This window comes from Artemia franciscana, chromosome 13, assembly GCF_032884065.1.
Source record: "Artemia franciscana chromosome 13, ASM3288406v1, whole genome shotgun sequence".
NCBI classification, from domain to species: domain Eukaryota; kingdom Metazoa; phylum Arthropoda; class Branchiopoda; order Anostraca; family Artemiidae; genus Artemia; species Artemia franciscana.
Window position 1 is genome coordinate 4,344,611 of NC_088875.1, and position 12,615 is coordinate 4,357,225.

Sequence of the window (12,615 nt, forward strand, 5' to 3'; positions counted from 1 at the left end):
GGGAAAAACTTCTAACTCTGATTTTGAGAGCAGTAGGGGGGAGATGTCATCCAAAGGAAATAATTTCTGAACCTTTCAAGAAAGCTGAACAAAATGGCTATCTCGAGATTTTATTGGATATTTTTGGGGCATTGATTGTCGTGGAAGGGGGGATGGATGCCCTCCTATCACTTTCGACAGTTAAAAAGGTCTTTCAATTTCAAATCAACTGAACACGTTTCAAAGATTCTGCAATTACTCCTTATGCACGAAACGCCCTGGTCTAAAAAAATAAAAAATAAAATAAGTAAACAAGTAATACATTGTGCCCGCATTGCTCTAGCACTATTGCGCTGTTTATGATGCTAATAGCATAGACCATATTAGTTAGCCACTTTCCAAGACCCGTTTTCAGCAGGTAAACAGATACCTAAATACTACATTAAATTTTAAAGCTATAAAAATTAGATTTTCGGTGCATTCTCGATTTTACTAATTAATTCGTGAGCTCGACTACAAACAAGAGCTAAGAGCTCATATGGCACTTGTGACGAGGCCAAACGAGCCAAGAGCTCATATGGTATGAGCTCTAGCAAAATTCTTAGAATCAATAGTTTGATTTAACAGGAAAATCGGAGGCTTAATGCCGGTCGGGATTTAAATAAGAGCTCTGAGTCACGAGGTCCTTCTAATTTTCAAAATTCATTAAGATCCGATCACCCACTTGCAAGTTATAAATACCTCATTTTTTCTATTTTTTCTCTCCCTTCAACACCCAAGATGGTTTAATCGGGGGAAAGGACTTTATTAAGTCAATTTGTGCAGCTCCCGGACACACTTACCAATTTCCATCGTCCTAGCACGTCCATAAGCACCGAACTCGCAAAAGCACTGAACCCCACCCCTTAGCTCCCCCAAAGAGAGTGGATCCTGTACGGTTACGTCAATCACGCGTCTACGACATTTGTGTATTCTATCCACCTAGTGGGTAGAATACACAAATGTCTACCCAAGTGGGTAGTCATCCTGATTTATCTACTTTAAGCGTTTTCCAAGATTTCCGGTTTCCCCCTCTAACTCCCCCAATGTCAACAGATCTGGTCGAGATTTGAAACAAGAGCTCTGAGACATGAGTTCCTTCTAAATATCAAATTCATTAAAATCCGGTCACCCATACTTAAGTTAAAAATTCTTCAGTTTTTTTTAATTTTTCCAAATCAACACCCACCCCCACCCCCAGTTCCTCCAAAGTGAACAGATCGGTTCCAATTATATCAATCAGGTATCTATAACTTGTTCTTATTCTCCCAAAAAGTTTCATCCCGATCTCTCCACTCTAAGCGTTTTCTAAGATATCTTTTTGTTACCTCTCCAACCGCCTATGTCCCCGGATCCGATCTGAATTGAAAATAGAGCATCTGAGACATAAAATCCATCTATATATCAAGTTTCATTAAGATCCGATTACCCATTCGTAAGATAAAGATACCTCAATTTTCACGTTTTCCAAGAATTCTGGTTTCCCCATCCAACTCCCCCCAATGTCACCGGATCTGGTCGGGATTTAAAACAAGAGCACTAAAGCACAAGAACCTTCTAAATATCCAATTTCAATAAGATCTGATCACCCGTTCGTAAGTTACAAATACCTCGTTTTTTCTAATTTTTCTGGATTACTCCCTACCCCCAACTCCACCAAAAAGGGTGGATCCAGTCCGGTTATGTCAGTCAAGTATCTTGAACATGTTTTTATTCCTCCCGCCAAGTTTCATTCTAATCTCTCCGTTTAAAGTGTTTTCTAGTGTTTTCCGAACCCCCCCCCCCCCAATGACACTGGATCCCGTCAGGATTTAAAATGAGAGATCTAAATTACGATGTCCTTCTAAATATGAAATTTCATTAACGATCACTCCTTCGTAAGTTAGAAGTACCTCATTTTTTTCTCATTTTTCAAAATTAACCCACTCCTCAACTCCCCCAAATAAAGCTGGTCCATTCTGGTTATGTCAATGACGCATCTAGGACTTCTGCTTATTTTTCCCACCAAGTTTCGTCCCGATCCCTCCACTCTAAGGGTTTTCCAAGATTTTAGGTCCCCCACCGCCAACTCCTTCATATGTCACCGGATCCGGAGTGGATCCGTTCCAGTTATGTAAGTCACGTATCTTGGACTTGTTTTTATTCTTCCCAACAAGTTTCATCCTGATCTCTCCGCTTTAAGTATTTTCCAAGATTTCCAGTTCCACCCCCACCCCCCACCCCTTAATGATTCTGGATCCGGTCAGGATTTTAAGTAAGAAATCTGAGTTACGAGGTACTTCTAAATATAAAATTTCATTAAAATCCGATCACTTCTTTGTAAGTTAAAAATCCCTCATTTTTATAATTTTCCAGAATTCACCCTCCCCCCCCCCAAATCCCCCAAACAGAGCGGGTCCGTTCCGGTTATGTCAATCACGTATTTAGGACTTTTGCGTATTTTTCCCACCAAGTTGCATCCCGATTCCTCCACTCTAAGCGTTTTTCAAGATCTGATCAGAACTGGTCGGGTTTTAAATAAGAGCTCTGAGACTAGATATCCTTCCAAACATCAAATTTCAATAAGATCCCATGACCCGTTCGTAAGTTAAAAATACTTCAGTTTTTCTATTTTTTCTGAACTTAGTTAATACCAAGTACCATAAAAAACAAGAGCTAAGAGCCATATGGCAATTGTGACGAGGCCAAAAGAGCTAAGAGCCAAGAGCTCATATGGTATTAGCTCTAACAAAATTCTAAGAATCAATAGATTAATTTAAAAGGAAAATCAGAGGTTTAATGCCGGTCAGGATTTAATATAAGAGCTCTGAGTCACGATGTCCTTCTAAATATCAAAATTCATTAGGATCCGATCACCCACTCGTAAGTTATAAATACCTCATTTTTTTTCTGATCGTTCCTCTTCCTTTAGCCCCCCCCCCTCATGGTCAAATCTGGAAAAACGACTTTATCAAGTCAATTTGTGCGGGTCCCTGACACGCCTACCAATTTTCATTGTCCTAGGACGTCCAGAAGCACCAAACTCGCCTAATCACTGAATACCTCCCCCCAACTCCACCAAAGAGAGCAAATCCAGTACGGTTACGTCAATCACGTATCAAAGACATTTGCTTATCCTATCCACCAATTTTCATCCAGATCCCTCCACTCTAAGCGTTTTCCATGATTTTAGGTCCCCCCCCTCAATTCCCCCCCCCCCCCCCATGTCACCGGATTCAGTCGGGATTTAAAATGAGAGCTCTGAGACACGATATCCTTCCAAACTTCAAATTTCATTAAGATCTGATCACTCCTTTGTCATTTAAAAATACCTCATTTTTTTAATTTTTCAGAATTAACCCCATTTTTCCGAATTAACCGGCCCCACACTAACCCCCCCCCCCCCACCCCAGATGATCAAATCGGGAAAAAAATATTTCTAATTTAATCTGGTCCAGTCCCCGATACGCCTGCCAAAAATCATTTCTGAAGCCCTCCCCCCAACTCCCCCAAAGAGAGCGAATCTGGTACAGTTACATCAATCATGTATCAAGGACATTTGCTTATTCTATCCACCAAGCTTTATCCCAGTTCCTCCACTCCCAGTGTTTTCCAAGATTTCCCCCTCCAACTCCCTCCAATGTCAAAAGATCTGGTCGGGATTTGAAATAAGAGCTCTGAGACATGAATTGCTTCTAAATATCAAATTTCATTAAGATCTGATCACCTATTTGTAAAATAAAAATAACCCAATTTTCCTCCAAAGTGAACAGATCGGTTCCAATTATATCAATCACGTATCTATAACTTGTCCTTATTCTCCCAAAAAGTTTCATCCCGATCTCTCCACTCTAAGCGTTTTCTAAGATATCTTTTTGTTCCCTCTCCAACCGCCTATGGCCCCGGATCCGATCTGAAAATAGAGCATCTGAGACATAAAATCCGTCTATATATCAAGTTTCATTAAGATCTGATTACCCATTCGTAAGATAAAGATACCTCAATTTTCACGTTTTCCAAGAATTCTGGTTTCCCCATCCAACTCCCCCCAATGTCACCGGATCTGGTCGGGATTTAAAATAAGAGCACTAAAGCACAAGAACCTTCTAAATATCCAATTTCAATAAGATCTGATCACCCGTTCTTAAGTTACAAATACCTCGTTTTTTCTAATTTTTCCGGATTACTCCCTACCCCCAACTCCACCAAAAAGGGTGGATCCAGTCCGGTTATGTCAGTCAAGTAAATTGAACATGTTTTTATTCCTCCCGCCAAGTTTCATCCTAATCTCTCCGTTTAAAGTGTTTTCCGACCCCCCCCCCCCCCCCAATGACGCTGGATCCCGTCGGGATTTAAAATGAGAGATCTAAATTACGATGTCCTTCTAAATATGAAATTTCATTAACGATCACTCCTTCGTAAGTTAGAAGTACCTCATCTTTTTTCTCATTTTTCAAAATTAACCCACTCCTCAACTCCCCCAAATAAAGCGGGTCCATTCTGGTTATGTCAATCACGCATCTAGGAATTCTGCTTATTTTTCCCACCAAGTTTCGTCCCGATCCCTCCACTCTAAGCGTTTTCCAAGATTTCCAGTTCCACCCCCACCCCCCACCCCTTAATGACTCTGGATCTGGTCAGGATTTTAAGTAAGAAATCTGAGTTACGGGGTACTTCTAAATATAAAATTTCATTAAAATCCGATCACTTCTTTGTAAGTTAAAAATCCCTCATTTTTATAATTTTTCAGAATTCACCCTCCCCCCCCCCAAATCCCCCAAACAGAGCGGGTCCGTTCCGGTTATGTCAATCACGTATTTAGGACTTTTGCGTATTTTTCCCACCAAGTTGCATCCCGATTCCTCCACTCTAAGCGTTTTTCAAGATCTGATCAGAACTGGTCGGGTTTTAAATAAGAGCTCTGAGACTAGATATCCTTCCAAACATCAAATTTCAATAAGATCCCATCACCCGTTCGTAAGTTAAAAATACTTCAGTTTTTCTATTTTTTCTGAACTTGGCTAATACCAAGTGCCATAAAAAAACAAGAGCTAAGAGCCATATGGCAATTGTGACGAGGCCAAAAGAGCTAAGATCCAAGAGCTCATATGGTATTAGCTCTAACAAAATTCTAAAAATCAATAGATTAATTTAAAAGGAAAATCAGAGGTTTAATGCTGGTCAGGATTTAATATAAGAGCTCTGAGTCACAATGTCCTTCTAAATATCAAAATTCATTAAGATCCAATCACCCACTCGTAAGTTATAAATACCTCATTTTTTTCTACTCGTTCCTCTTTCTTTAGCCCCCCCCCCCCTCATGGTCAAATCTGGAAAAACGACTTTATCAAGTCAATTTGTGCGGGTCCCTGACACGCCTACCAATTTTCATTGTCCTAGGACGTCCAGAAGCACCAAACTCGCCTAATCACTGAATACCTCCCCCCAACTCCACCAAAGAGAGCGAATCCAGTACGGTTACGTCAATCACGTATCAAAGACATTTGCTTATCCTATCCACCAAGTTTCATCCCGATCCCTCCACTCTAAGCGTTTTCCATGATTTTAGGTCCCCCCCCCTCAATTCCCCCCCCCATGTCACCGGATTCAGTCGGGATTTAAAATGAGAGCTCTGAGACACGATATCCTTCCAAACTTCAAATTTCATTAAGATCCGATCACTCCTTTGTCATTTAAAAATACCTCATTTTTTAATTTTTCAGAATTAACCCCATTTTTCCGAATTAACCGGCACCACACTCCCCCCCCCCCACCCCAGATGATCAAATTAAAGTCAAGCTGGTGGTCTTAAAATAAAAGTTAAGAGACATGGATAAATTATGAAAAACCCAAGACTTAAAGTGTAAGTAAGAGGCAAAGCTGGTAAAAGCATTTTTCTTTTAAAGCATCAGGGCAAGAATTTGGTCAATTTGGGCAAGAAAATTGAAGCAAGACTAAAAACTGTCTCTCAATGGGACTGAGCACATAATATAAGCTGAAGTTGCTTCAAACTATCGAGTTTGGTATTCAATTGTTCTTGGAAATTTTCTCTCAAATTATCATCATGAAGTTTACTAAAAGCATACCTTCCTGAAATGTAGTTATTTTTCCTTAATTTCAGCTGTGAATTAGCCATAAACCCTACTAGACAGTGATCTTTACTTTTAACATCAATAACAGTACTCCTATATGCCCTTGTATCTTGTATTGATCCTAACTGTCTTTGGTTTACAACAACAAAATCTATTAGATTAGCTGATTTACCATAATGTAAACACCATGCAAAGGTATTGGATTAGCTGATTTACTGTAATTTGAACACCATGCAAAGGTATAGGCCATGTACAACTAAATACTGTATTGGTTATAACTATAGTTGTAATACCTATAAAATTCCAGTCGTCTGTCGCCATTACTGTTTCTTTTTCTTTATTTAATTTACCAAGTCTAGGATACCATCAATCCTTATTTCCATCAATCTGGGTGTAAAATTTCTTATAACACCAAGAACTAGATAGTTAACTTCAAAGACCACACTTCCTTTCCATGACAAAAGTGTAATAGTAATCATCCTATTTTGAATTTTGTTCATGAGAATGTGATTAGGCTATCCAGAATATAAGAGCCCCTAAAAAATTCTGACTGTTTTATATACATTGATATTCAATATTGGAGCTTATTCTAAGATGTACATTTAAAGTTTTAGTCTAATCTTCGAAAATACTGTTCAATCCTAAACAAAAGATTAGTTGAATAGTATAAATATAAAATCATAAAATACATGATTTTAGTTTTCCAAGATTGTAGTTGGTTATTCCCAACTTGTCTAGTCTTACATATCAACCAATCTCAACTATTTATGTTTGAGATTAGAAGCCTGTTGTCAATACATTGTAAAAATATTTTTTTAATCAAGAAATCTATCTGAGATTAGACCTAGCCAAGCAAAAATAGAGTTAAATATACAAAAATAAAGGCTCTAATTTGCTGCTACTTTTGTTAGTATAATTACCAAAATGTAGAAAGTTATCCAAGCCAATACCCAAGATAGAATGTTACATATGAGTTTTCTCAAGCTTATATCTTTCTTCTTACTAAATTAAAAGTAATCCAGTAGCAGAAACAAAAGTTTTATTATAAACAAAAACTAAGAGCTCATATGGCACTTGTGACAAGGAAAGAAGAGCTAAGAGCCAAGAGATCATATGGTATGAGCTCTAGCAAAATTCTAAGAATCAATAGATTGATTTAAAAGGAAAATCAGAGGCTTAATGCCAGTCAGGATTAAAAATAAGAGCTCTGAGTCATGATGTCCTTCTAAATATCAAAATTCATTAAGATCCAATCACACACTCTTAAGTTATAGATACCTAATTTTTCCTCTCCCTTTAGCACCCCAGATGGTCGAATCTGGGAAAACGACTTTATCAAGTCAATTGGTGCAGCTCCCTGACACCCCTACCAATTTTCATCATCCTAGCATGTCCAGAAGCACCAAACTCGCCAAATTACTGAAGCCCTCCCCCCAACTCCCCCAAAGAGAGCGAATCTGGTACAGTTACATCAATCATGTATCAAGGACATTTGCTTATTCTATCCACCAAGCTTTATCCCAGTTCCTCCACTCCCAGTGTTTTCCAAGATTTCCCCTCCAACTCCCTCCAATGTCAAAAGATCTGGTCGGGATTTGAAATAAGAGCTCTGAGACATGAATTGCTTCTAAATATCAAATTTCATTAAGATCTGAGCACCTATTTGTAAAATAAAAATAATCCAATTTTCATGTTTTCCAAGAATTTTGGTTTCCCTCTCCAACTCCCCCAATGTCACAGGATCTGATCGGAATTTAAAATTGAAGCTTTAGGCACAAGATCCTTCTAACAATCAAATTTCATCAAGATCTGGTCACCATTTGTAAGTTACAAATACTTCATTTTTCCAAATTACCCCCCCCCCCCCCCAACTCCACCAAAGAGAGCAGATCTGGTCCGGTTAGGTCAGTCATGTATCTTAAACAGGTTTTTATTCTTCTCATCCAGTTTCATCCTGATCTCTCTGTTTTAAGTATTTTCTAAGATTTCTGCTCCCTGCCCAATGATGCTGGATCAGGTTGAGATTTAAAATAAGAGATCTGAGTTACGAGGTCCTTCAAAATATGAAGTTGCATGAAGATCCAATCACTCCTTTGTAAGTTAAAAAAATGTAATATTTTCTAGTTTTTCAGAATCCCCCCCCCCCACCCAGTAGAGCAGATCTGTTTTAATTATGTAAATCATGTATCTAGGACTTCTTCTTACTTTTCCCACCAAGCTTCATTCTGATCCCTGCAATCTAAGTGTTTTCTATGATTTTAGGATCCCCCACCCAAAACTCCCCCCAATATCACCAGACCTGGTCGGGATTTAAAATAAGAACTTTGAGACACAATATCCTTCTAAATATCAAATTTCATTGAGATCCCATCACCCATTTGTAAGTTAAAAATACCTAATTTTTCTTTTCTTTTTTAATTAATCCCCCCCCCGATTACCCCAAAGAGAGTGGATCTGTTCTGGTTATGTCAATCATGTATCTAGGACTTGTCTTTATTATCCAAATAAGTTTCATCCTGATCCCTCCACTCTAACTGTTTTCCAAGATTTTTGGTTTCCCCCTCCCAACTCCCCCCCCCCAATGTCACCAGATCACGTCAGGATTTAAAATAACAGCTCTGAGACACAATATCTTACCAAAAATCGAATTTCATTAAAATCAGATCAACTATTCATAAGTTAAAAATACTTCATTTTTTCTATTTTTTCCAAATTAACAGGCCCACCACTCCCTCCCCCCAAATGGTCAAATTGGGAAGATGAATTTTTCTAATATAATCTGGTTGGTCCCTGATATGCCTGCCAAATTTCATTGTCCTAGCTCAATTGCCCTAGGTCAAATTGGGAAAACAACTATTTCTAATTTAATCTGGTTGGTCCCTGATATGCCTGCCAAATTTCATTGTCCTAGCTTACCTGGAAGCACCTAAAGTAGCAAAACTGGGACTGACAGACAGACCAACAGAATTTGCAATTGAGATATGTCACTTATATTTACATATGTCACTATATATATTTGGGGTATATATCTGATCATCAAAGGGGAAAGTGGTATTAAAAAAAGGCAGTACACTTTTATGAATAATAGTATTTAAAATAGTTTCCTTACTTTTAAAGGGCATTAGTGTATAATTAGGTTTGTTCAAAGGAAAAACTATAAAATTCTGAGAACAGCTTTCTTCAAAGCTGACATACTTAAAGCATTCCTAAAATGGCTTCAATTTACCCCCTACCCCTCCCTTAGACAGACAAATTCATACCGTAGTTTATATTTCCTATGTATTTTCCTTTCTTGTTTTGTCACTCTTTCCTAAAAATAGATTTATCAGAAAAGAAGCATTGATGAAATATAAAAATGGAAAATGACCCAAAAATGTTTAATTTGGGTCATATTTTAACAAATTAGGCAGGGGCAGAATAAAGTAGTGATACAATGGAAAAAAAAACAGTGAAGAATTGAGAAACAACAATTATACAAGCCACTGAAAAACATAGATAACAATGTAAATATTTCAGTCAAAACCTCCACTTGACCACCCTCAGTACCTAATATTAGAATAAAAACTATAGACAAAAACCAAAGATAATATAAAAAAAACTTTGAAACAAACACAAAAACTAAAATTTGAAGATCTACTCAAAATAATGGTGAAAGAATTACACTTTCACCAAACAAGCACTTTAAAAGGTTCTTCATAATTCCCTATGCATTTGTCTTACCCTTATTTTGCAAATGTTGCTTTTATGGTGTTAATTCAGTGAACAAAAAGGCAGTCTAATCAAGAAACAGAAAAAAAAGAAGGGATATGAAGAATTTGTACTATATATTTAGGGGTTTGTAAGGTATTGTAAATAACTTTAAGAAAATACATAAGTACATATTTTGGGATTTCATAAGTGGTTTTCATAACTGTGAATGGTTTCATTCTCAATGGCCTTGATTGTGCACCCAATTCATTTGTTTCATTTTTAGAAAGAGATGTGTCTAACACTATGCTGGTAGCCTGTCATCCTACAACTGGGGCTATTGAAAAGGAAACATGTTAATGTTAATAAATATTACTTTATATTAATGAAAAATTTTAGTTCATATAGCCTATTTTGAGGGTGCTACTACCATACTTTACTCCCCCTCCCCCCCCCCCCGTTTAAAAATAAACAGTATAGATTACATATTTCCAGTACACTTTCCTGTTTCATTATTGTTGATTCAATTTGTGGATGTTAAGTTGAAACAAGGGTCTATAACCATAAAACCCATATCCTAGGAAAATTCATGGGAAATCTAATTTGGCCCATATACTTGCAAATAAGAGAATAAGTCAGAGGAAACTACAATTTGCCTACAAGTACTGTAGACTAAAACCCAAGGCTGAAGCAAGTCTAGGCATATTTCGCTCAGAAATAGAATTTTACAGCAAATTTTCAAGAGGCCCATTACTGAAATTCTATATTTTCTTTTGCAACTTATCAGTTATATTTCAACCCTTCTCTCTGAAAATTGAATCAATCCAAACAAAACCAAGAGCCATAAAACCAATTACCTAGGAAATATACAGCTTGGTGCATTTGCGCATTAAGGTGAGATTTGAAGGCAAAGTATAATGAAATCACAGGAAAAACATGTTAGCCTAACAATAACTAGGCTACTTTCTTCTTAAACACCCTATTTTCTAGACTTCTAGCCAAAAACGGAATTTTGTATTGACGGTTTAAAAAAAACTATTAGCAGCCTATTCCAAAAGTATCATTAGCAACCTACCTAAATAAAATAATATGGCCTATTTCTTTCACTGTAGCGTGCTAAACCTACTGCTCTTTTCTTTTAGCAACATTCGGCGGTAACTGAGTTTACTAAAGGTAGCGCTGTGAACAGAAAAACCCGAGGAATATTCGAGATCATCCGATATCAAGTCATTTTTTAATATAGTGTTTCGAGCAGTGGCTCCGACATTTTTTTTTTTTTCAAGGTCACGAACCAATTTTCTTTTTTAAGAATTTTTTCACGATCCCAGCCTGACTAATAAACTACAAATAAGGAAAATAGGAAATTTTGAATTTTAATGAATAAATGATAAACAGTGGCGTAAAAGTAAAATATTTTGGGGAGAAATATTTATTGAAATTGTAATTTTCGTTTAAAAATAAAATAAAATAGATGAATGACTTAAAAAAAAAACAATAGGATAATTCAAGGGTAATTATACTTCAACCAATGTTTGTAAACATCAAATACAAATCTCAACGAGTTTAATGCGTAGTCAGCACTGAATTAACACAAAATCAAATAAGAAGACAGATAAGCAATCAACACCTTTTGTATCCATAATGCTGACTATAAATTGTGATTGATTTCGAAGCCTATTTCTTGTAAATTTTTTTGTAAATAATTTTTTATTTGTAATTTAATTGTAAATCATTTTTGTAAATAATTTTTTGTTATAATTTAGCATCTCTACGTTTTTTAAAGGACGTCAGTGAACCTCCTCCTTCTCGGTATAAAATTTACCCAGGGAATCGAAAAATAAACAAATACAACGTAGAGACAATAGGGAAAATTTTAAGACAGTGGAAATTATTTCTGTAGATATTTCGGCCTTATGTCCAAGGGCCGTCTTCAGCACAATACAAGAATAAGAGAGAAACTATATATATATATAAAAGAACTTACATCAAATTGTGAGGATTAAAAACTGAATAATTAAAAACACTTTTTAAAACTTTTTTTTTAAAATAGCCCTAGCATCCTTACTTCAACGAAGTTCAACCAGGACTGGCGAAAAGAATGAAATGAGAATATAAGCTCATTCAAACTGAAGAGAATAAAATGATTAGATGCAATTTCTTAAAGCTAATCTTGCTTGTTTATCAGCCTGTCTCAAAGGCCTTTTCGTAGTTGGTTCAGTACTATTGTAAATCGGTTTAGTAAAATATTTTGTTAGATCATTTTTAATTAAATTTGAGTATAAAGAATTTAGTGAGTATTCCCCCAAGTCCCTGTTCAAAGAAATATTATTATTTATTTTGAGATTAATTTCGATTGATTCTCGAACCACCTTTTTTATTCCCAGCGACAGGATAGACTTCATAGACAGGAATTGATTGTGAAGTTTTAATGACTCTTGTTAAAATTTGTAATAAGTTTTCTATGTATTTTCAATTTCGCGATTCTTTTTATCAGCAAAAAAATGGGTTACCCATGGGAGCACCTTTATCCGGGCTACTAGCAAATATTTACATCGAGAATCTTGAGAATTGGGTATTGAATTCTTATTTTTTAAAACACGTCTATTGGGGTCGTTACATGGATGACGTAATTTCACTTTGGAATTATGGGGAAGCTGAGCTTCGGGGCTTCTTAGATCATCTTAACACTTATGACCGAAATTTGCAGTTCACCCTAGAAGTTGAAATTGAAAATAAACTTCCGTTTTTAGATGTATTAATTATTCGCAATGCTGATCAACTGGATTTTACTATATATCGAAAGCCAACACAAAACAATAGATATCTTCACTTTAATTCA

General features: G+C 36.5%; 1 protein-coding gene across 7 annotated transcripts in view; it reads right to left on the reverse strand.

Annotated features, from left to right (window-relative positions):
* Positions 1 to 11,848, reverse strand: part of LOC136034415 (uncharacterized) — a 102,609-nt gene extending 90,761 nt beyond the window's left edge. For 3 of the 7 annotated variants that reach the window (XR_010619174.1, XR_010619173.1, XM_065715583.1), the window contains exon 1: positions 10,852 to 10,949. The gene's annotated coding sequence lies outside the window, so the exon portion shown is untranslated. Of the gene's footprint in view, positions 1 to 10,851; positions 11,140 to 11,760 lie in introns of those variants that run through there. The other 4 variants (XR_010619176.1, XM_065715585.1, XR_010619175.1 and 1 more) reach the window with 3 other exon arrangements.
* Between the last annotated feature and the right edge of the window lie 767 nt (positions 11,849 to 12,615).